The 21,211-nt window shown below is 42.1% G+C and overlaps 1 protein-coding gene across 4 annotated transcripts in view; it reads right to left on the bottom strand.

Moving 5' to 3' along the window:
- Positions 1-16,957, bottom strand: part of RALYL (RALY RNA binding protein like) — a 1,196,807-nt gene extending 1,179,850 nt beyond the window's left edge. Inside the window, exons 1-2 of one of the 4 annotated variants that reach the window (XM_040354532.1) lie at positions 16,500-16,957; positions 15,543-15,676 (exon numbers count right to left, since the gene is read on the bottom strand). The gene's annotated coding sequence lies outside the window, so the exon portion shown is untranslated. Of the gene's footprint in view, positions 1-15,542; positions 15,702-16,499 lie in introns of those variants that run through there. The other 3 variants (XM_040354535.1, XM_040354531.1, XM_040354534.1) reach the window with 3 other exon arrangements.
- Positions 16,958-21,211: the final 4,254 nt, after the last annotated feature.

Below are 21,211 nucleotides of genomic sequence, written 5' to 3'. Positions count from 1 at the left end.
TCCCCTTTTCTTACATGTCCCACACCTGCTGTGGTGTATTGAGGAGAGGGGCTGAAGCCTGTTTTTTGCACCATCACTAATGACCAAGGCTGTGTCGTTGGAGCTACTGAAGTGATTTGAAGCTGAGGATAAGGCACCTGTTTCACAGAGCTGTTGTATCCAGTGACACTCTCACACTGCTGCTAATCAACATTGTTTAACCCTAAATTTTACCATCTACTCTATAGGGACGGTATTCTGAGATTGAGTACTAATTGATGCTCTGAATTAATTAGCTTTGTATTAATTTATTAATTTTTATACACTAATTTTTTTCCTCATCTATATATATTTTGTGTGCTTCACCCCACTGTGGCAACACGACTAATCCCCTATTCAGGGTTTTGAATTATTATCACAATTGGATTTATTTTAGGCTTACCTATAGGTAAAAATCAGGAGGGAGGGTTTACAACCACTTTAAGTTGTTAAGTTGCCTTGGCATACCTTTTATTGATCATCCCTTCCTTTGCATAATGCGATCATTGCTCCTAAAATACTATGGAAGTACTAAAGCAAAATCACAAAATCACATTGGAATTCTGACGGAATTCCATCAGAGTATGAGGCCCCGTACACACGGCCGAGGAACTCGACGTGCCAAACACATCGAGTTCCTCGGCCAGTTCAGTCCTGGAGCCGCCGAGGACCTCGGCGGGCCGAGTTCTCCCATAGAACAACGAGGAAATAGAGAACATGTTCTCTATTTCCTCGCCGAGGTCCTCCTCGGCTTCCTCGGCCGAAAGTGTACACACGGCCGGGTTTCTCGGCAGAATTCAGCCAGAAACTCGGTCGGAAGCTGAATTCTGCCGAGGAAACTGGTCGTGTGTACGGGGCCTAAGAGAACATGTTCTCTATCTAAACTCCGACGGAATTCATCGGAATAATCCGATGGGGCATGCACACGGTCGGAATTTCCGATGGAAAAAGTCCGTCTGACTTTTTCCATCGGAAATTATGATTGTGTGTACGGGGCATAATGCATAATTTTTTGGGTTGTAAAAAACAACTTTTTTCAGCCTCTAGAAAAAACAATGTTTTTTTCAACTTCATCGTTAAAACGACCTTGCCTACACACGATAGTGAAAAAAAATGCTCTAGCAAAGCGTGGTGACGTACAACAAGTACAACGGCACTATAAAGGGGAAGTTCCATGTGGATGACGCCACCCTTTGGGCTGCTTTAGCTGATTTTGTGTTAGTAAAAGACGATTCGTGCTTTTCTGTCTGTTACAGCGTGATGAATGTGTTTACTCCATTACGAACGGTAGTTTTACCAGAACGAGCGCTCCCGTCTCATAACTTGCTTCTGAGCATGCGCGTTTTTTTCACGTCGTTAAAGCCCACACGCGACCGTTTTTTACAACCCGAAAAACGACATAGTTTAAAAACGTTGTGAAAAAATAGAGCATGTTCGAATTTTTTGGTTGTCGTTTTTCAGAACCCGAAAAATGCTCTGAAGCCCACACACGATAATTTTAAATGACATTTTTAAAAAACTTTGTTTTTTTACAACCCGAAAAATGATCGTGTGTACGCGGCATTACTCTCTAAAGCCAGCATTTCTGTGGATTAGACTTGTCCCTTGCCTCCAACAACATAGCACTTGAAGCTTAGGGGGAAGTTGACCAACTAAAACTATGCAGAGCCACCTTATGATGCCTTCTACTGAATTCACATTGTAATATTGTATCATCATAAGTTTAATAGCATGATTTTAGCTTTCTATTTGATAGTATGACTTCAGCTTTAGCAATGACCGGGTTATATCTTATGAGTTTGGCACTTACATAAAACACTATTATTTCATAATACATTATTCTTTGACAACCATGTAAGCAACAAATGTTCTGGCTTATTTATTCAATTATCCTTTTAGGACTAGCTCCACAGTCTATGAAAAAGCAAATAAGTCAAAAGCATATACACATAACACAATGCTGCATAAGCAGGCTTTCTGAGATGGCTTAGTTTTACAGTCTGTCTGTAACTAACTATGATACATTTGAAGCCATCTTTCTTCCATTCACAGCCTATATTATGTGTCTGTTCAGTAAATGATCTAAGTCGTGCTGCCTAACATTCAAGTTAAAACCTTAACCGCTTGCTGACCAGCCGCCATCATTATACCGCTGCAAGTTGGCATGGCTGAGCGAATTGCCGTAGGTGTATGTCGGCCGCTTAAAGAGCGTTAGGGGGCGTGCGCATCCACCGGCCACCCACGATCACTCCACAGAGGACCAGAAAGGGGATCTGTGTATGTAAACAAACAGATCCACGTTCTGACAGGGGAGTAGAGAGAAATGTGCTGTTCCTAGTGATCAGCAAAAGCGATCTCTCTCCTCCTCCAGGCAGTACACTCCCCCCACAGTTAGAAACACCTCCCTAGGGATCACTTAACCCCTTGATCACCCCCTAGTGTTAATCCCTTCCTCGCCAGTGACATTTATACAGTAATTAGTGGCTATTTTTAGCTCTGATCACTGTATAAATGTTGCTGGTCCTAAAAAAGTGTCAAAAGTTTCTGATCTGTCCGCCGCAATGTAGCAGTCCCAGTACTAGTAAAAAAAAGAATAATAATAAAAATACCATAAATCTAGCCCCTATTTTGTAGATGCTATAACTTTTGCGAAAACCAATTAATATACGCTTATTGCGATTTTTTTTACCAAAAATATGAAAAAGAATACATATTGGCCTAAACTGATGAGGAAATGTGTTTGTTTGATTTTTGGATATTCATTATAGCAAAACTTAAGAAATATTTATTTATTTTCAAAATTGTAGCTGTTTTTTTGTTTATAGCACAAAAAATAAAAACCACAGAGGCGATCAAATACCACCAAAAGAAAGCACTATTTTTATTTATTTTTTATGATTACATTTTTATTAAGATTTAACATAGCAATCAAGAACAAGACATAACATATATTTTCCATAATATCAAGAAAAAAAACGACATAAACATAAGGCGTCCCATCATACAAAAAAATAAATAAAAATTTGTTGGCTGACAATTGTGTGCCGTTTGTATGCAAGACATGTTTTTGGCCAATGCCCTTCGGACAAAAGCCCGAAGAGCGTTGGCCAAACCTGCTTTGTCTGCGGAAAATCCAATCTTGTGTACGAGGCTTAAGTCTACCACCTGGCCATTGTTCCTCAGCTCACAATAATGAACTTCTATGAGCTAAGTGTTGCTAATATAAAAAGGGTGATTCTCTTCTACCTACAATCTATTAATCTGGCCATCAGGACATCTACTGGTAGGTAGGTGTTACCCTCATCTCACCACTAGTTCTTCCATACCCCTCCAACACTTCCTTACATTCTTTTTTTTTCTCTCTCTGACTTTTTAAAGCAAAATTGCTATTTTTCATTGTTAAAATTTTCATACTGCAGACATTTTACTGGTTTCCCTAAGAATACATTTTTATTTTGATACAGCCTTTCTTGTGATTTACACACCTATTCCACAGTGTACAGCCACATAGATGGCACACATAGTTCACAAATAAGCCTTTAATTTTTCAGGTTCAGCAATTCAGCTTCCTATGTGAACTTTCCGCCTCCTGCCTCGTCGTTGAATAGTGAATCAGCATTATCACCTGTGTCCAATGAACATGTAGGTGACCCAGAAATCAATAATGATAATCAGATGGTAGAAGAGTGATCTTAGGCAGGACATACATTATGCGAATTTCTTTCCTTCAACTATGGGTTAAAGGAAAAAAAATTGCTTGATTGTCCCATCAACACAGTCAGCATTGATGGAGAAATCCCTGGCACAGCGCATTTGTGTTTTGCCATCGGGGAGCTTGGGTAGTCTTCGCCAACGACAGAATACAATGATCACTTCTGGCAGCTATAGCAGGTGAAAAAAACACATCAGGCTAGTTGTACTGAAGCCGATCGATGGATCAACTTAAGTACTTCCAGCCTTACCATAGACGTATCGAAATTCAGCCAGTTGCTGCTGAACCGGCCTATTTTTGAGTGGCTTTACTTATTAACTGGGGTGTGTGTATTACAAGAGTGTCTAAACAAACTTACAAATCTTTTTTGGCTCGGAAAACAACAAAACATGTAGGTATTAATTAGCTGGTTGCCTGGAGCTCCATTTTAAAAGGGTTGTCAGAAGGTTTTGCCATCTTAATGCATTCTATCCATTAAGATTAAAAACCTTCTGTGTGCAGCAGCCGCCCCAGCACCCCCTAATACTTACCTGACCTCATGTCCACGAGTTCCTTGGCCATCTGGGACTCTCCTCCTGATTGGCTGAGACACAGCAGAGGCGCCATTAGCTTCCGCGACTGTCAATCAAATTCAGTTAGCCAATCAGGAGAGAGGGGCGGGGCACAATTAGGTAGCTGTATCTGAATCTTCACAGGTAGTTGTGACTCAGCTCGGGTGCCCCAATAGCAAGCTGCTTGCAGTGGGGACACTCGACAGGGTGGAGGGCTAGTAGAGCCTGAAGAGGGACCCAATAAGAAAAGGATCTGAGCTGTTCTGTGCAAAACCAACTGCACAGAGTAGGTAAGTATAATGTTTGTTATTTTTAGAGAAAAAAAACAAGACTTTACAATCACTTTAATTCTGAAAGGGTCCTCTGGGGTGTTTCTTCCCTGGATATGATAAGTGTAACAATCTCTGCTGCAAATGACCACTGCATGTTCTTCCAGGACATAAGTATACTAGTGCATACCAACTCAGGTAAAAGCACATTGGCCCGGATTCAAGTAGCACTTACGCCAACGTATCTTGAGATACGCCGCATAAGTGCACATATGCGCCGTCGTATCTATGCGCCTGACTTTGAAAGCAAGATACGCCTGTAAATAGGCTTCATCCGACCGACGTAAGTTTCCTACGCCGTCGTATCGTGGACGCATATTTACGCTGGCCGCAAGGGGCGCTCTCATTGATTTACGATTTGAATATGCAAAAGAGTGAGATACACCGATTCACGAACGTACTTGCACCCGGCGCATTAATATACGTGGTTTATGTAAGTTGTACGTCCGGCGTAAAGTTCCGACTCATAAAGCAGGTGTAAGTCAGCAGCATCAATGCAAATTAAAAGTGAAGATAGAGGGCGCTAGATTACACACTTAAAGGGTCACTAAAGGAATTTTTTTTTTAGCTAAATAGCTTCCTTTACCTTACTGCAGTACTGGTTTCATGTCCTCATTGTTCGTTTTTGCTTTGAAGTAGCTGTAATTCTGCTGTGATCTCCACACTTCCTGGTTGCCTGTTTCCTTATAACTAGGGTTGTCCAGATACCGATACTAGTATCGGTATCGGGACCGATACCGAGTATTTGCGGGAGTACTCGTACTCGCGCAAATGCTCCCGATACCTAAATAGAATACTTTTTTTGTATTTATCAACATGTTCTATGAAAATTCTTTGAGTTTTTTACTACTGCGTGACAAGCAAATAAAACATTTTTATTCATTTTTACTCATTTTTATTCTTTTATAATGTCTTGAGTTAGAGTTCTTCATAATTCTAAAGAAAATATCCTTAGTCTGTATTGTGGTTTGAAAACTGTCACATGACATTTAAAAAAAGTATCGGTATTCGGTATCGGCGACTACATGAAAAAAAGTATCGGTACTTGTACTCAGTCCTAAAAAAGTGGTATCGGGACAACCCTACTTATAACCATTGTACTGGGAGATTTTCACGGTGGTCTAAGCTGTCATTACTGTGTGTCTAAAACTCCTCAGAACCAATCAGATTAATTTTAAAAACAAAACACTGCCCTGGATTTGTTGTTTTTGTTCTGTGAGTCTTCCTGACTCACCTCTGACCCGGAAATTCATGTATGTACCTTTAAAACAGAACGTGAAACTAAAGGCACATTATATGATAGATTAAATTCAATTTTTAATAATTTTTAAAAGGAATCAGTTAACTTTTATGTCTCTATACCCTGTAAACAGTCATTTCAGCAGAAATGTTTTTTTCCTTTAGTGACCCTTTAATACGCAATAATCAGTGCAAGGTGCCAAAAAAGAGGCCAATCAAACCAACTAATTGGCAATGATTTGCTGAAACCTAGAAAAAATAATTCAATATTTTAAGGAAACAAAACAAATTAAATAATAAATAAATAAAGTCCCAAATATTGCAGATGGCGCTGCACATTTAGTGATAGCACGTCAATGTCCTTCAATGTGTTAGTGATCAAATGTATATGGAATCTTTAAAGTCCCAATAGTATGAATTGTAAAGAAAATATTCCAATCCTCTTCAATTGTTGTGAACTTCCTACAAGGAGAAGTGAAAAAGTGCCACCACCACACTTAAAATCTTCAATTCCACCCAAGGTGCTTTGTAAATATAATGCTCTTACCAGAGCTTGTTGACCACTTTAATTAAAAAGATAGTCATACAAGCATATGCAGGATTGTGCCTGCGCACATGGAGATATGGGCAAATCAATCTTAGATCCAGGCGCTCCAAATGGGATAAATATGCAAGAGAAGAAAGCCAGGGAGATGCCAATAGCGTGATACCGTTTTAATTGAAAAAACATTAAAAACATGGAAAAGCCAAATGGCCTCTTACTTCAAAGGGTGCCCACCCGGCACTGAGGCTATAGACCTGCTACCGCCAATCTGCGGTTCAAATTTCGGACTCAAGTGGAGGAAGCTGCCGCCGTCACACCACCACGAGATCCTCGCTGTCAACGCCACAGAGCGGGGGGACGTCACGTGACCAGGACCGCCTCCGACGTACGTTTCGTTATTAGAATGTCTTCAGGGGGGCGTGCCTGGTCACTGTTGCATCTTGGTATTTGTAGTAGGTAAGGGCCGGTAATTGGTCGAATGCGAAATCTAATGTGAATTCAGCCTCGGTGCCGGGAGGACATTCTCAGGTTTTATTCCACAGATATGTACTAGTTTATTAGCTTCTCTCCCCCCAGTATGGAAATTAATGAATAAATGCTTTTAAACCTTTAATATCGGCAATGCCAATATGTAATTTAAAATCATGTTAAGAAGTAGATAAGCTGGTTTACAATGTATATCTTTGTTTTTCAGATTTTCTTTCAAACATTTTCCATATAATTATCTAATGAGTTCTCAACCTATTCTGATTCAACAATAGAAATGCTTTCACTATTATAAAACTAGCAACTCAGAATGAGTCACTTCTTTCTAAGAACAGTGTGTGGAGAACAGTCCATCACCAGTATCAGACTACAAAAGGACACTTCAGGTAACCTTGTGTTGTAAGTATACTTAATAATGGTATGTACAACAATACAATTAAAAAAAACAAATGCATTGCTTTTATTAAAAAAAAGTAATTGATATTTCTTATTTAAAAGAGAAGCAGCAAGCACTCGCAGAGCTATAAATGCAAATTTTAAATACCGGGCCACCCAAAGCTTGATTACTATTGGGACCTTAAATAGACTGATGCTTAGAAGTTGACTTTGGTAAACCTGTTGTGAGATTTTAAACTTTTAAAAACAAAAGTCTTGTCTTTTGCATCCTTATGAAAACTTGTTTAACTGTTACCAAGGGTTTGACTTATATGGTAATCAATATTCTCCCTTAAAATGGCTCTGTCATAAAAAATAAAAAAAATGATGTAGTCAGAGCTCAGACCTTAACCCCCATAGAGATGGGTTACCATTGGTGACCTTCTTTTCAAAAAGCTAGTGGCTTGACTTGAATTAGTTCAATACTTTTGAGACATAGAACTGGAACAAGCATGCTGAATGTCAGTGTCAGAATTCCCTTCTCTGTATTTGTTCAGGGTCAGTGACTCAGAAAGTGCTGATGCTGAAGTAGGCAGGGAACTAGAATTTGCAAAGGATAGATCATCCATGGCAGCCCCCATCTTTTTCTAATGATATATTCACTTTAGTTACTCTTCCCTGTAAAATGTAGGTATTAAATTCATTGTATTTAATCTTTTATCATAGTTGAGGTCTTCTATTCATTGTGTACATTTTTCTGGCCTTTTCCTCCAGAATAGACATCATTTTTAATTTTAAATGTTTCAAATGGATGACAGATTTGTAGTTAAGCCACTGTAAGTTAACAAAAAGTGCTGGGATGGATAAATAAGGATCAATAGAAGGGTGTAATATTTGCCTTTCTACATAAAAATGCTGTTCTAGGTTCTGTCCAGAAATGGTCATTGGTGTTGTGGAATAAGAAATATATAGCACAGTATACACAATGATGTGATGTGGAATAGGGAATACTTATTGCAGAGTACAGAATCAGGCAGCACAGAACAGGGAACAGTACAGGATACAGAATGAGGTAATGTGGAATAGGGAATTTAAAAGCGGATGTACAGAAGGAAGAGATGTGGAACAGGAATCATACAGTGTGGATACAGAAAAGGACAGTGTGGGATAGAGAATGTACAACACAGCATACCCAACATTATAGAATGGAATAGGTATGTACAGCACAGCTTAAAAAATCAGGTGATGTGAAATAGGGAATGTACATTGCAGAGTACAGACTAATGTGGTGTGGTATAGGAAACATACAGCCCTTATTGGTAAATACACTATGGGCTAGATTCAGAGACAGTTACGCCAGCGTATCAGTAGATACGCCGTCGTAACTCTGAATCTACGCCGTCGTAAATTTAAGTGTATTCTGGAAACCAGATATGCTTAAATTATGCTAAGATACAAGTGGCGTAAGTCTCCTACGCCGTCGTATCTTAGGGTGCATATTTACGCTGGCCGCTAGGTGGCGTTTCTATCGATTTCAGCGTAGAATATGCAAATGAGCTGGATACGCCGATTCAGAAACGTACGCGCGCCTGGCGGATTTTTTTACGTCGTTTGCGTAAGGCTTTTTCCCGCGTAACGTTACTCCTGCTATATGAGGCATAGCCAATGTTAAGTATGGACGTTGTCCAACGGTCGTTTACGTCGTTTGCGTAAGTCGTTCGCGAATAGGGCTTTGCGTAAATTACGTTCATGTCAAATGCATTGACTATTTACGCCCGCACAAATTTACGTTGCCCTACCTGAATCTAGCCCTATGACATAAGTGTGCACAGCCTATTGCATAAGGGTGTGTACCCCAAAGCTCAAACACATATGTATGTGTGTGTATGTGTATTTACTGTATTCTGACAGTGTCAGTAAAGCAATGGACGTTATCAGTAGAGCAAAGGTTGGTGTCAGTATGGCAGTGGACGGTGTCAGTAGTTTTTATTTGTATTTTTTTTTTATTATTTTACTTTGTTTACAATTTTTTTAGGTGAAATATCAGGGGACTAAACAGGGGGAATCTGCATCACATGAGGTGATTATGGTGTGCCCAGGCACACCCTGTGTGCACGCCTATGCACTATAATGATACATTTTATTATTGGGCTCTACACCATTAAAATCATCATGTATGTTTTTTTAGCTAGACTTGCATTCCGAGTGTATATGAAGGACTTGGCTTTCCTCCAGAGCTGTGCTCAACTTTCTTTGGCATTTAGCGCCTGAAAAGTTAAAAGTGCCACAAGGTTTAGGAGATCACTTCCTGAACCTAGAAGGTGGTCCTCTGGCATCTGGCACTTCTTTCTGTTGGACACAACCATAGCAGCTGACAGACACCAGGGCTGAAGTGTAGACACCTCCCTGGAGAAACCTACCCACCCAGTCTGCCCTAGATGATACAGCATCAGTATGATAATCGTTGGTCAAAGCTTCAGCACCAGGGGAAAGAGATCCAGTTCTATGTGGTTGAAAAGCTGGCACTCTTAAGATTTGAAAATAAAACATCAGATGTCCAATGTAGGCTGAGATGGATATACAGATACATGTCCAATATATGGCTGGATGCTTTTAAACGACTTACATTGTAAAACTATAAATTCCAGGTATACACCACATGTTAAGCTTAAGGAACTTACAATAACAGGTTTATTTTTCATTCATGGAAATACTAAAGCTGGCCTTAGATGGATCAAAATTCAGCCAGCTGAACAGGGACCGACCGAATTTCAATCCATCTATGACCGTTCCCATTCTCTTTTGAGCTGGCTTGTTTGGAAAATGTTCCTTCAATCAGTGCTGCACCCAAATGATCAGCGTATTCTGACAAGGGAGGAGGACCTGCTGTCTGAATACAATACAATAATAATGAATACAATAATCGTAACTTGTATGGATGGGGGAATTATCTCTTTTGAGAAGAGGAGATTAAGGGGGGTATGATATAAATACAAAAGGGGTCCATATAGTGAACTTGGTGTTGAGTTATTCACTTTAAGGTCATTACAGAGGACAAGGGGACACGCTATACATCTGGAGGAAAAGGTATTTTGTCTCCAAATATGGAAAGGTTTCTTCACAGTACGAGCTGTGAAAATGTGGAATAGACTCCTTAAAGAGGTTGTTCTGTCCAGCTCAGTAAATTGCTTTAAAAAAGGCCTGGATTATTTCCTAAATGTACATAATTTTACTAGATGATAACATTTATAGGTAAAGTTAATCCAGGGAATATCAAATTGCCTCTTGGGAGATCAGAATGTAATTTTTTCCCCTGATGGAGCAAATTGGTTCATGCTTTGCTGGATTTGTTTTGCCTTCCTCTGGATTAACTGTGGTTATAGGATTGTGCATATAGAATTGTATGATTTTTTTAATTCCCTTTTATAGATTCGACTAGATAGACTTGTATCTTTTTTTCAACCAGACTAACTATGTAACTAAGCAACATATACCGTGTTTCCCCGAAAATAAGACCTACCCCGAAAATAAGACCTACCCCGATTTTCAGAAAGGGCTGCACTATAAGCCCTACCCTGAAAGCCCTAGTTTAAAGTGCCGGGGAAATACTAGAGTCCACTATATTACACTATTATATAGTGTAGTTGTGCCAAATACCTTTTGGTATAGCGCTGACCTCCCTGTGCTCTCAGCTGTACTCGCGCTGCTCTCCTCTTCCCCTCTCCTCCCAGCAGGGGATCTCGGGCCCCCCTACCTCTGCATTCCTTAGAGCTGGGAAGAGGCTTTTGGCTGGAAACGGAATCGCTGAGCAGCGCTCAGCTGATTTTACGCCGATCTGCTCTTCTGAATGCTGTTAGGGGGAATCTCGGGCCCCCCTCCCTCTGCATTCCTTAGAGCTCCGGCGGGGAACAGAATCGCCGAGCAGCGATTAGCTGATGTCGGGCTGCTCTGCTCTTCTGCAAGCTGTCAGCGAGGGATCTCGGGCCCCCCTCCCTCTGCAGTGCTTGAAGAGGGGAAGAGAGCTTCAAGATGCGCCCAGCACTAGAAGAAGGTATGTGGCACAATTAAATTGCAGACATACACATTATGCAATATGCGGTGCTGTAAATTTTAGGAATTTCCACAGGGGATTTCTGACAGGCAGTTGGGAGAGAAGACAGCATATAAGACCTACCCCGAAAATAAGCCCTAGTGTGTTTTTGGCTGGCAAAATTAATATAAGACCCAGGCTTATTTTCGGGGAAACACGGGACAGCTTTCCAAAATAAATTCTATTACTTACAGTAGAAAATTAATATCTAAGATGGCAAGCCAAAGAATTAAGTAAACATAGTAAATACAGTGGCTGATCTAATACCAGTTTATTGACCGATATTAAATCCAAATGCTAAACTGGAACTTTTTGCTTTGAAAACCTCTGTTTGATTTTTTTTATGTTTTCTGCATCCCGGTTGGGTAATTTTCCCTTGTTTTTTGTTGCATTTCCAGTACAGAAAGTTGAGATAAGCTAATGACCCTATTAGCATCTTGTCATTTTCTGTTCTGCTAAAAGACATCAGCAGAAAAGAAAATCTAAATTTTATACATACTGTATGTGTAATACAAAAATCACACAGACTAAAGTCCTTTTGTATATACAGTACATCTGTAGGGTCCTGCACCAGACCACTTTTGTGAGCCCCTGACCCTGGTGCACACTTTTGAGAACACAGTGCCCATGCACTGAATACAAAGCACTGCAATTTCCTTTTTTTTTCTTAAAACTTTATTGGAATGTCACAAAATGACATTCTATTCATTCTCATCAGCATGGTGTAGTGTGAGGCAACATGTTGCTGTGAAAAAAGTTACAGCACAACCTATTTTCTTCCCGCACACACCACCGCAGCACATTGATATAAACTAAACAAAAAGGTAAAAAGGGAACAAAAGGGACATAAGGTAATTTTCCTTGTCCATGTATTGAGACTGCTCTGGACAAGGATGCCCAGCACAGCCAAACATACCTAATGGGAATGGGACCCTCAAACAGAACAACCAAAAGTCCTGATGTTTCACTTAAAGGGTAAATCCACACAAAAGTGAGATATCGGTTTTCTATTCCAATATGTTTTATTACAGTTTTGAGCATAATACATTAATGATTGCAAGTACACAGGTTTGGCATAGTCAGGATTTGAAAATAGATTGTATATGACTTCATATCCTAAATGTAGATACCTGACAATCAAGAACCTTGAGTTAGATACTTTTTCCTCAACCACAACTGAGGTATAATTGTTTGGTAGACGTTGAAGAGGTCAAACCATCTACTATCTTTTCTATCTCTCTTGGATGCTATTGGTAGGATATATGTACATGAGTTCCTGAGCCTACACCTGCTGTGACAGTTATGAAGGATGATGGACAGATGGACAAAGACACAGCTAGGAAATATGGCAGGGAGACCTTGCATCTGGAGTATTAAAAAGATATATATAAAGCCAGTTGCTGATTAAGCTTTCAGGATCCATGTATAAATAATATATTACTTAATACTGAAGGCAAAACCTTCAATCCCTGGCAGGTTGAAATTTAAAAAGTTAAACCAATGTGTACACGGTAACACTATTATTTCCTTGTGACTTACTTTACTTGTTGCAGATTCACTTTAAATTCAAGGTATAAAAAATAATAAAAAAAAAAAAAAATAATAGTTCTCACAATCTTCTAGTAAATAAAATAAAAATGTAATATGATTTTGCATGTGAAGCTTGATAATGTTTCTTCTTGTAAAGTAAATGGGATTGTTAGTTGAGATATATATACAGTTTATGTCTCCCTCTCTCTCTATGTATATATATATATATATATATATTTATATATTTATCTATCTATCTATCTATTTAGTTATTTATATATATATATATATATATATATATATATATATATATATATATATATATATATATATATATATATATATATATATATATATATACTGTGTGTATATATTCAGATCTATCTATCCAATCATAGAAAACAAACATATAGTTACAAATGCCTCCAACCTAACTAGACAATTGCCTTGGAGATAAAATAATACAACAAAGCATTAGAGCAATGTACAGGATGGACTCCGCACATTATTATTAATACTCAGTACTGCAACATTGTGCACTGATCGTAAACCCATTTCTAAAAAAGACAAGCACTGTGTGTGATATGTCTTGTGCTATTTCCTGCTCATCATATTTTAGCCTTGTAAATGACAGCATCAGTATCCCTGCCTGAAAACGCTTGGGGGCAACAACATTCCCAGCTAAAGATGAAGTACACAGTCAGCCTTAGCATAACAACAGTTCCACTTACATTTGTGTGTTATTTATCCCATTCACATAAAAATAAATAAAAAATCCTGGAGCTGCTAATCAACATAGTGTACAGCAATAATTCAGCAATCTGACAATGACAAGCAGCAATTCATAAATCATTCATGACTCTAGAATGTTATTAGTAAAAGCAACAGTATAATAATCACACAATACATATGATGCAAACAAAAGCAGTTACATATATCATCTTTTCAATCACATTCCAACATTTGACAAGGATTTATAAACCGTTCATCCAGAACAATCCAAGCACAAATAAAGCTGTATGAGATGCATTGAGCACAGGCTGCAGTTCACATAACTCTAGATGTCTTTTGACCTTTCCAGAACCTTTCCAGAACTGACACTATTAAAAAACACTACCAGCAATCAGCAGGGCTGTGTAGTCATCATCATAATTGGGCAGGTCACATGTGGACAACTTATAAAAGAGCATAGGTTTTACGCCAATACTGAAAACTTGCAGTGCCTTCAAGCAGCCAATCAGCAGACAATCAGATTAAGAAGACATAAGCTTGCATGGGTGTTGCTTTACTGGCTGATCTGTCATTTATTGCAGCAAGACAGCCAATGCTCAGAATAACTGACAAGCGCACATGGAAGAAAAGTTTCCTTCTGAGCACCATTTTACTCAAGGGTCTTCACCAGCCTTTCTCAAACTTTTTACCCCAGAGACACCTTTAACATAATTTTCAGGTTTCAAGGAACTCCTGCTAAAACCAATTCTTTAAAGGTCAGTGGGAAATGTATATTTTGGTGGTCAGTTGGAAGAATTGCCACCCTTACAGAAAACTAAAAAGGTCTCTGGTTTCATCTTGTTGGCTCTGTTAAGTGGCATTGGCTCCAAAACGTTGCAGCCATTATCTATTGGGAGGTTAATCAGTCACAACTCGTGGAACCCTTAGCAGACCTTGGAGGAACCATGGCTGAGAATGGCTGCACTACACACTTGTAAAGCAGAACATTTTTATCATGCCAGATGTGTCCTATCAACCATCATTATCATGGCATTCTTAAAGAGCATTTGCCAGCAAGATTACATTTTTTTGCACATGCAGCATCCATATGAACTACTGGAGAATTCAGTGTGGGCGCAGCCATCTTGAATAATTACCTCTACTCTCCAAGGGCTCCAAACAGGAGCGTTGCTAGGGTCCTAACAGGACTGGGGCATCTCATAGATTAAAATGCTGAGGGGCTGCTGGGAGACCATAATAACCATGGTGGTTCAAATATGAGATTAATATAAGGAACTGGTCTAAAAAATTTCACATTATGAAGACAAATTAAATAATAAATGGATTGAAAAATAGAAACATTTTACATTGCTGCACAACTCTATAATGCATAGAATATATCTCAAAGAAGACCTGAGGGACTTAGTAGAGGACCTGGGGCACTTGCCCTGGAGGGTCTAGCAACACCCCTGGCTCCTTATCTAAGCAGCATTCTCCTGGCATTTATTAAAAAGCTAGGATGGGTTCAGAAGTAAAACCTCTAGGTTTTGTCTGCCCTGCAATATCATGATCTATCATTATAACTAACATATATGCTGTAAAATTGAGCCATTCACCACCACAATCAGTCTCATCACTTTTGAAAACTGAAATGCGTACAGCCTTTATGACATCTTTTAGTAAATCAATACTCTAGTGTGCAAGGGAACTAATAATCAATGACTTGAGCATCATGTAGGCAGTGGTTAAGCTTGCCTAAGTTTCCATCCTTTGCCTAGACAATGACAATAAGGAGTCACCTATATTATACACAATCCCACAACAACACTGGATCAACAACAAAACTTCTTTGAAAGCCTCAGCTTGCAGAAAGATTGATTTCCTTGCAAGCGAATAGTACAACTAAGTTACATAGGGATGCGTTAAAGCATTTGTAAGTAATAACAGTGACACTTACTGAGTATCTTATAGACATATACAGTAAAAAGCAATAGGCAGTGTAGTTGCTGTTCTCGTGATTGCAAACAGTGGAAACGCCTTCAAGAGATGAAGTACCTGCACTGTGAGCCTCTCAGACGTTCACTTCATCTTCTGTTGACAAGGAAACCAAAGCGCACTTCATTTTCCAGAAAGAAGAAAAAAAAAAAAAAAACACCTTCCACTGCCATCAATTGGAAATGTTAATATGTGTACAGAGCAGATAGACATACATCATCTTTTTTTTGTGACCCCATATCATTGCAAGAAAGGACACATCAAATAGGCACAAGAAGTCAATGGCATTTGAATAGGTAAAGGGGTGGGGGGGATTAAAAAATATATATATATCTATATATATGATCACACTGGAATGAAAAAAAAAAAGTTTTCACCTCATGAAAGGGTTAATAGAAATTTACAGGAAACAAGAAGAAGAAGAAAAAAAAGAAAAAGAAAAAGCAAAACTAGAAAAAAAGGTGCTTTTGCCAGATTTCAAGAAAAGAAAAAGAACGTTAACTCCCGCAGACCATAAAAAAAGACCAAAAAGGAAGCAAGAGTTACCAAACATGCTTTAGAAGGAATAAAAATATTATTTATTTTTATGTGGGTAAGAAAAAAAAAAGAAAAAAAGAAACAATAACATTTACTTTACACTGCCAAGGAGAACCAGTTGCACATCCTGAGCTGTGGGGATCTCCCAGCAGCAGCCTGTAGATCCAGCAGCAGCAGCACCTCTCTGTCTAGCCCCCAGCAGCCTGCTACAAAAACTTGCACTCAGGATTAAAAAGCAGCATGCCCCAGCTCCCATCTTTAAACAAGTTAAAAATAATAACAAGAGATTAAAAAAAAATGAAAACAAAACAAAAAAAAAAGAAAAAAAGAAAAAGACAAAAAATAAAAAAAAGACAAGAATTGTCACCCAGAAGGTACTCACCAGAGTGGGGAGTAAAATGTTGTAATTAAAAATGAGATTTTTTTTTTAGGAGTAAAATTACAGTATGGCGGTGTGAATAGGAAAGAGCAGCTTCTCCCTCGGTGTCTGCCTCGGGCACTGACACGTGACTTGGAGCCAGGCTGACTTGCAGGCAGAGGAGGTGGGATGTGTGCATGGAAGTATGGGGGTGCTGGGCTGGGGGGGGGTAGCTGTAAGGTAATGAGAGGCTGGAGGTGGGAGGAGGACCTCAGTAGAGTTCAGGAGGATGCCACCTTCAGAAGGAAAGTAGGAGAGGGAAGCAGGTGTCTTCCTAGCTGCTTTCTGGGGAGGATGGAGACAATGTAGCAGGCAGAGGATGGAAGAAGTCAGCACAAGTTTCTCCTCTGTCCTCCGGGCTCTCAGCTCCCTCCGACCGCTGCCACTCACTCTGCACGTTGTCTGATGCCGCGGCTGGTGCTAAGGAGGCTGACAAGGAGGATGCTGAGGAGAGGAGAGGAGGGAGGGGGTGGAGTGGGGAGAGCAAGACTACAAGTACAGGCAGAGAGAGAGGAGAGAGAGAAAGAGGAGAGAGAAGGATGGAAGAGAGAGAGAGGAGAGATAGAGAGAGAAAGAGGAGAGGGAGAGGAAAGACAGGAAGAGGAGATATAGGGATGGAGGAGAGAGAGGGGGAGAGAAGAGAGAGAGAGGAGAGATGAGAGAGAAGAGAGAGCGAGGGGGGAATGAGAGAGGAGAGGAGAGAGGGATGAAGGCAAGAGAGAGAGGGGAGAGAGAGAAAAAGGAGAGGGAGAGAAAAGACAGGAATAGGCAGGGCTTTTTTTCAGGGGGAACTTGGGGGAACTCAGTTCCACCACCTTTGGCTCAGACCCTTTGGTGCCTGCTCACTGCAATCACTTGTAAACACAGAAGTCTGGTTTCTGTGTTTACAAGTGACAGCTCTGAACTCTGTGTGTAACCCCCCTGAACTCTGCACTCTGTGTGTAATGCAATCCTGGTATTTAATGCCCCTTTAAGACCCTTCTACTGTTTGTGAAATCTAACGGGGGTCGTGGTTGAGTTCCTGCACCTATTTTCTGAGAAAAAAATCTCTGGGAATAGGAGATATAGGGATGGAGGGGAGAGACAGAGAGAGAGGGATGAAGGATAGAGAAAGAGGGGAGAGAGAGAGATAAGAAGAAGTGAGAGAGGAAAGATGGGAGAGAAAGGGGAGAGGGGGAGAAGGAGAGAAAGTGGAGAGCGAGAAAAGGAGAGAGAAAAAGAGGAGAGATGGGGAGAGGAGAGAGAGAAAGAAAGGGGGAGGGAGAGAGAGGAAAGAAAGAGGAGCGATAGAAGGGGATATAAAGAGAGAGAAAGAGGAGAGAGAGAGAGAGAGAGAGAGAGAGGGAGGATAAAGAGAGAGGGGAAGAGAGAGTGGGAAAGAGAGAGAGGGATGGAGAGAGAGAAAGAGAGAGGGGTGGAGAGAGAGGCAAGAGAGAAAGAGGAGAGAGAAGAGAGAGAGGGATGGTGGAGAGAGAGGGGGGGAGAGAGAGGGATAGAGGAGAGATAGCGGAATGGCGGAGAGAGAGTGGGATGGAGGAGAGAAAGAGGGGGTGGAGGAGAGAGAGATAGGAGAGAGAGAGGGGAGAGATGTAGAGAGTGAGAGGGATGAAGGAGAGAAGAGAGGGATAGAGAAGAGAGAGAGGAGAGGAGAGGAGAGAGTGATGGAGGAGAGAGGGATAGAGGAGAGGAGAGAGGGATGGAGGAGAGGAGAGAGGGATGGAGGAGAGAAGAGAGGGATGGAGGAGAGAAGAGAGGGATGGAGGAGAGAGGGATGAAGGAGAGAAGGATAGAGGAAAGGAGAGAGAGACGGAGGAAAGAGGGATGGAGTCACAAGGGTTGAGGAGAGGAGAGAGTGATGGAGGAGAGGAGAGAGGGATGGGGAGAGGATAGAGGGATGGAGGAGAGAGAGAGAGAGAGAGAGAGAGAGGGGAAGAGAGTGAGAAAGAGAGAGAGAGGAGACAGAGAAGAGAGAGAGAAAGAGAGAGGGGTGGAGAGAGAGGCAAGAGAGAAAGAGGAGAGAGAAGAGAGAGCGAGGGATGGAGAGAGGGATGGTGGAGAGAGGAGAGAGAGAGGGGGGAGCGAGAGGGATAGAGGAGAGATAGCGGGATGTCGGAGAGAGAGTGGGATGGAGGAGAGAGAGAGAGAAAGGAGAGAGAAAAGGGGTGAAGGAGAGAGAGAGGGGAGAGATGGAGAGAGTGAGAGTGATGGCGGAGAGAAAAGAGGGATAGAGCAGAGCGAGAGAGGAGAGGAGAGAGTGATGGAGAAGAGAGGAGAGGAGAGAGGGATGGAGGAGAGGAGAGAGGGATAGAGAAGAGAGGGATGGAGGAGAGGAGAGAGGAATGGAGGAGAGAGGGATGGAGGAGAGAGGGATGGAGTTACAAGGGATGAGGAGAGGAGAGAGTGATGAAGGAGAGAGGGATAGGGGAGAGGACAGAGGGATGGAGGAGAGGAGAGAGGGATGGAGGAGAGAGGGATAGAGGAGAGAAGGAGGGAGGTGAGGAGAGAGGGATTGAGGTGAGAGTGATGGAGGAGAGGAGAGAGGGATGGAGGAGAGGAGAGAGGGATAGAGGAGAGGAGAGAGGGATGGAGGAGAGAGGGATGGAGGAGAGAAGGATGGAGGTGAGGAGAGAGTGATGGAGGAGAGGGGAGAGTGATGGAGGAGAGGGGAGAGTGATGGAGGAGAGGGGAGAGGGATAGAGGAGAGGAGAGAGGGATGGAGGAGAGAAGGATGGAGGAGAGGAGAGAGTGATGGAGGAGAGTAGAGAGGGATAGAGGAGAGGTGAGAGAGAGGGATGAATGAGAGAGGGATAGAGGAGAAGAGAGAATGATGGAGGAGAGGAGAGAGGAATGGAGAAGAGGAGAGAGGGATGGAGGAGAGAAGGATGGAGGAGAGGAGATAGGGATGGAGGAGAGAAGGATGAAGAAGAGGAGAGAGGCGATTAAGTTTGCATGTGTTGCGCTATATAAGTTTTCATTCATTCATTCAGAGAGGGATGGAGTTGAGCGAGATGGAGAAGAGGAGAGCGTGATGAAGGAGAGAGTGATGGAGGAGAGAGGGATGGTGGAGAGGACAGAGGGATGGAGGAGAGAGGGATGAAGGAGAGAAGGATGGAGGTGAGGAGAGAGGGATGGATGAGAGGAGGGAGTGAAGGATGGAGGTGAGGAGAGAGGGATGGATGAGAGGAGGGAGTGATGGAGGAGATGAGAGAGGGATGGAGGAGAGAGGGATGTAGGAGAGAAGGGTGGAGGAGGGAATGATATAGGAGAGGCGAGAGGGATGGAGGAGAGAGGGATAGAGGAGAGAAGGATGGAGGATAGAAGAGAGGGATGGAGGATAGAAGAGAGGGATGGAGGAGAGAGGGATGGAGGAGAGAAGGATGGAGGAGAGAGTGATGGAGGAAGGGAGAGAGGGATGAAGGAGAGAAGGATAGAAGGGGGACGGAGGAGAAAGTGATGGAGAGAGAGATGGAGGAGAGGAGAGAGGGATAGAGGAGAGGAGAGAGTGATTAAAGAAAGGAAAGAGTGATGGAGGAGAGGAGAGAGGGATAGAGGAGAGAAGGATGGAGGAGAAGAGAGAGTGATGGAGAAGGGGAGAGAAGGATGGAGGAGAGGAGAGAGGGATGGAGGAGAGAAGGATGGAGGAGAAGCGAGAGTGATGGAGAAGAGGAGAGAAGGATGGAGGAGAGAATAGAGGGATGGAGGAGAGAAGGATGGAGGAGAAGAGAGAGTGATGGAGAAGAGGAGAGAGGGGTGGAGGAGAGAAGAGAGGGATGGAGGAGAGAAGGATGGAAGACAGGAGTGAGGGATGGAGGAGAAAGAAAGGGATGGAGAGAGGGATGGAGGAGAGAAGGATGGAGGAGAAGACAGAGTGGTGGAGGAGAGGAGAGAGGGATGGAGGAGAAAGAAAGGGATGGACAGAGGGATGGAGGAGAGAGGGATGGAGGAGAAGAGAGAGGGATGGAGGAGAGAGTGGTGGAGGAGAGGAGAGAGGGATAGAGGAGAGAGGGATGGAGGAGAGAAGAGAGGGATGGAGGAGGAGAGAAAGTGATGTAGAAATGGAGAGAGGGATGGAGGAGAGGAGAGAGGGATAGAGGAGAGGTGAGAGAGAGAGAGGAGAGAGGGATGGAGGAGAGATGTATGGAGGAGAGAAGAGAGGGATAGAGGAGAGGTGAGAGAGAGGAGAGAGGGATGGAGGAGAGAAGAGAGGGATAGAGGAGAGATGGATGAAGGAGAGAAGAGAGGGATGGAGGAGAGAAGAGAGGGATGGATGAGAGAAGAGAGGGATGGAGGAGAGAAGGATGGAGGAGAAAGAAAGGGATGGAGAGGGGGATGGAGGAGAGAAGGATGGAGGAGAAAGAAAGGGATGGAGAGAGGGATGGAGGAGAGGAGAGAGGGATGGAGGAGAGAAGAGAGGGATGGAGGAGGAGAGAGAGTGATGTAGAAATGGAGAGAGGGATGGAGGAGAGGAGAGAGGGATAGAGGAGAGGTGAGAGAGAGGAGAGAGGGATGAAGGAGAGATGGATGGAGGAGAGAAGAGAGGGATAGAGGAGAGGTGAGAGAGAGGAGAGAGGGATGGAGGAGAGATGGATGGAGGAGAGAAGAGAGGGATGGAGGAGAGAAGGATGGAGGAGAAAGAAAGGGATGGAGAGAGGGATGGAGCAGATGCCTGCAATGAT

This window comes from Rana temporaria, chromosome 5 (genome assembly GCF_905171775.1).
Source record: "Rana temporaria chromosome 5, aRanTem1.1, whole genome shotgun sequence".
NCBI classification, from domain to species: Eukaryota; Metazoa; Chordata; class Amphibia; order Anura; family Ranidae; genus Rana; species Rana temporaria.
Note: the sequence above shows the minus strand (reverse complement) of the source record. Positions and strands in the feature narration are given on the sequence as shown.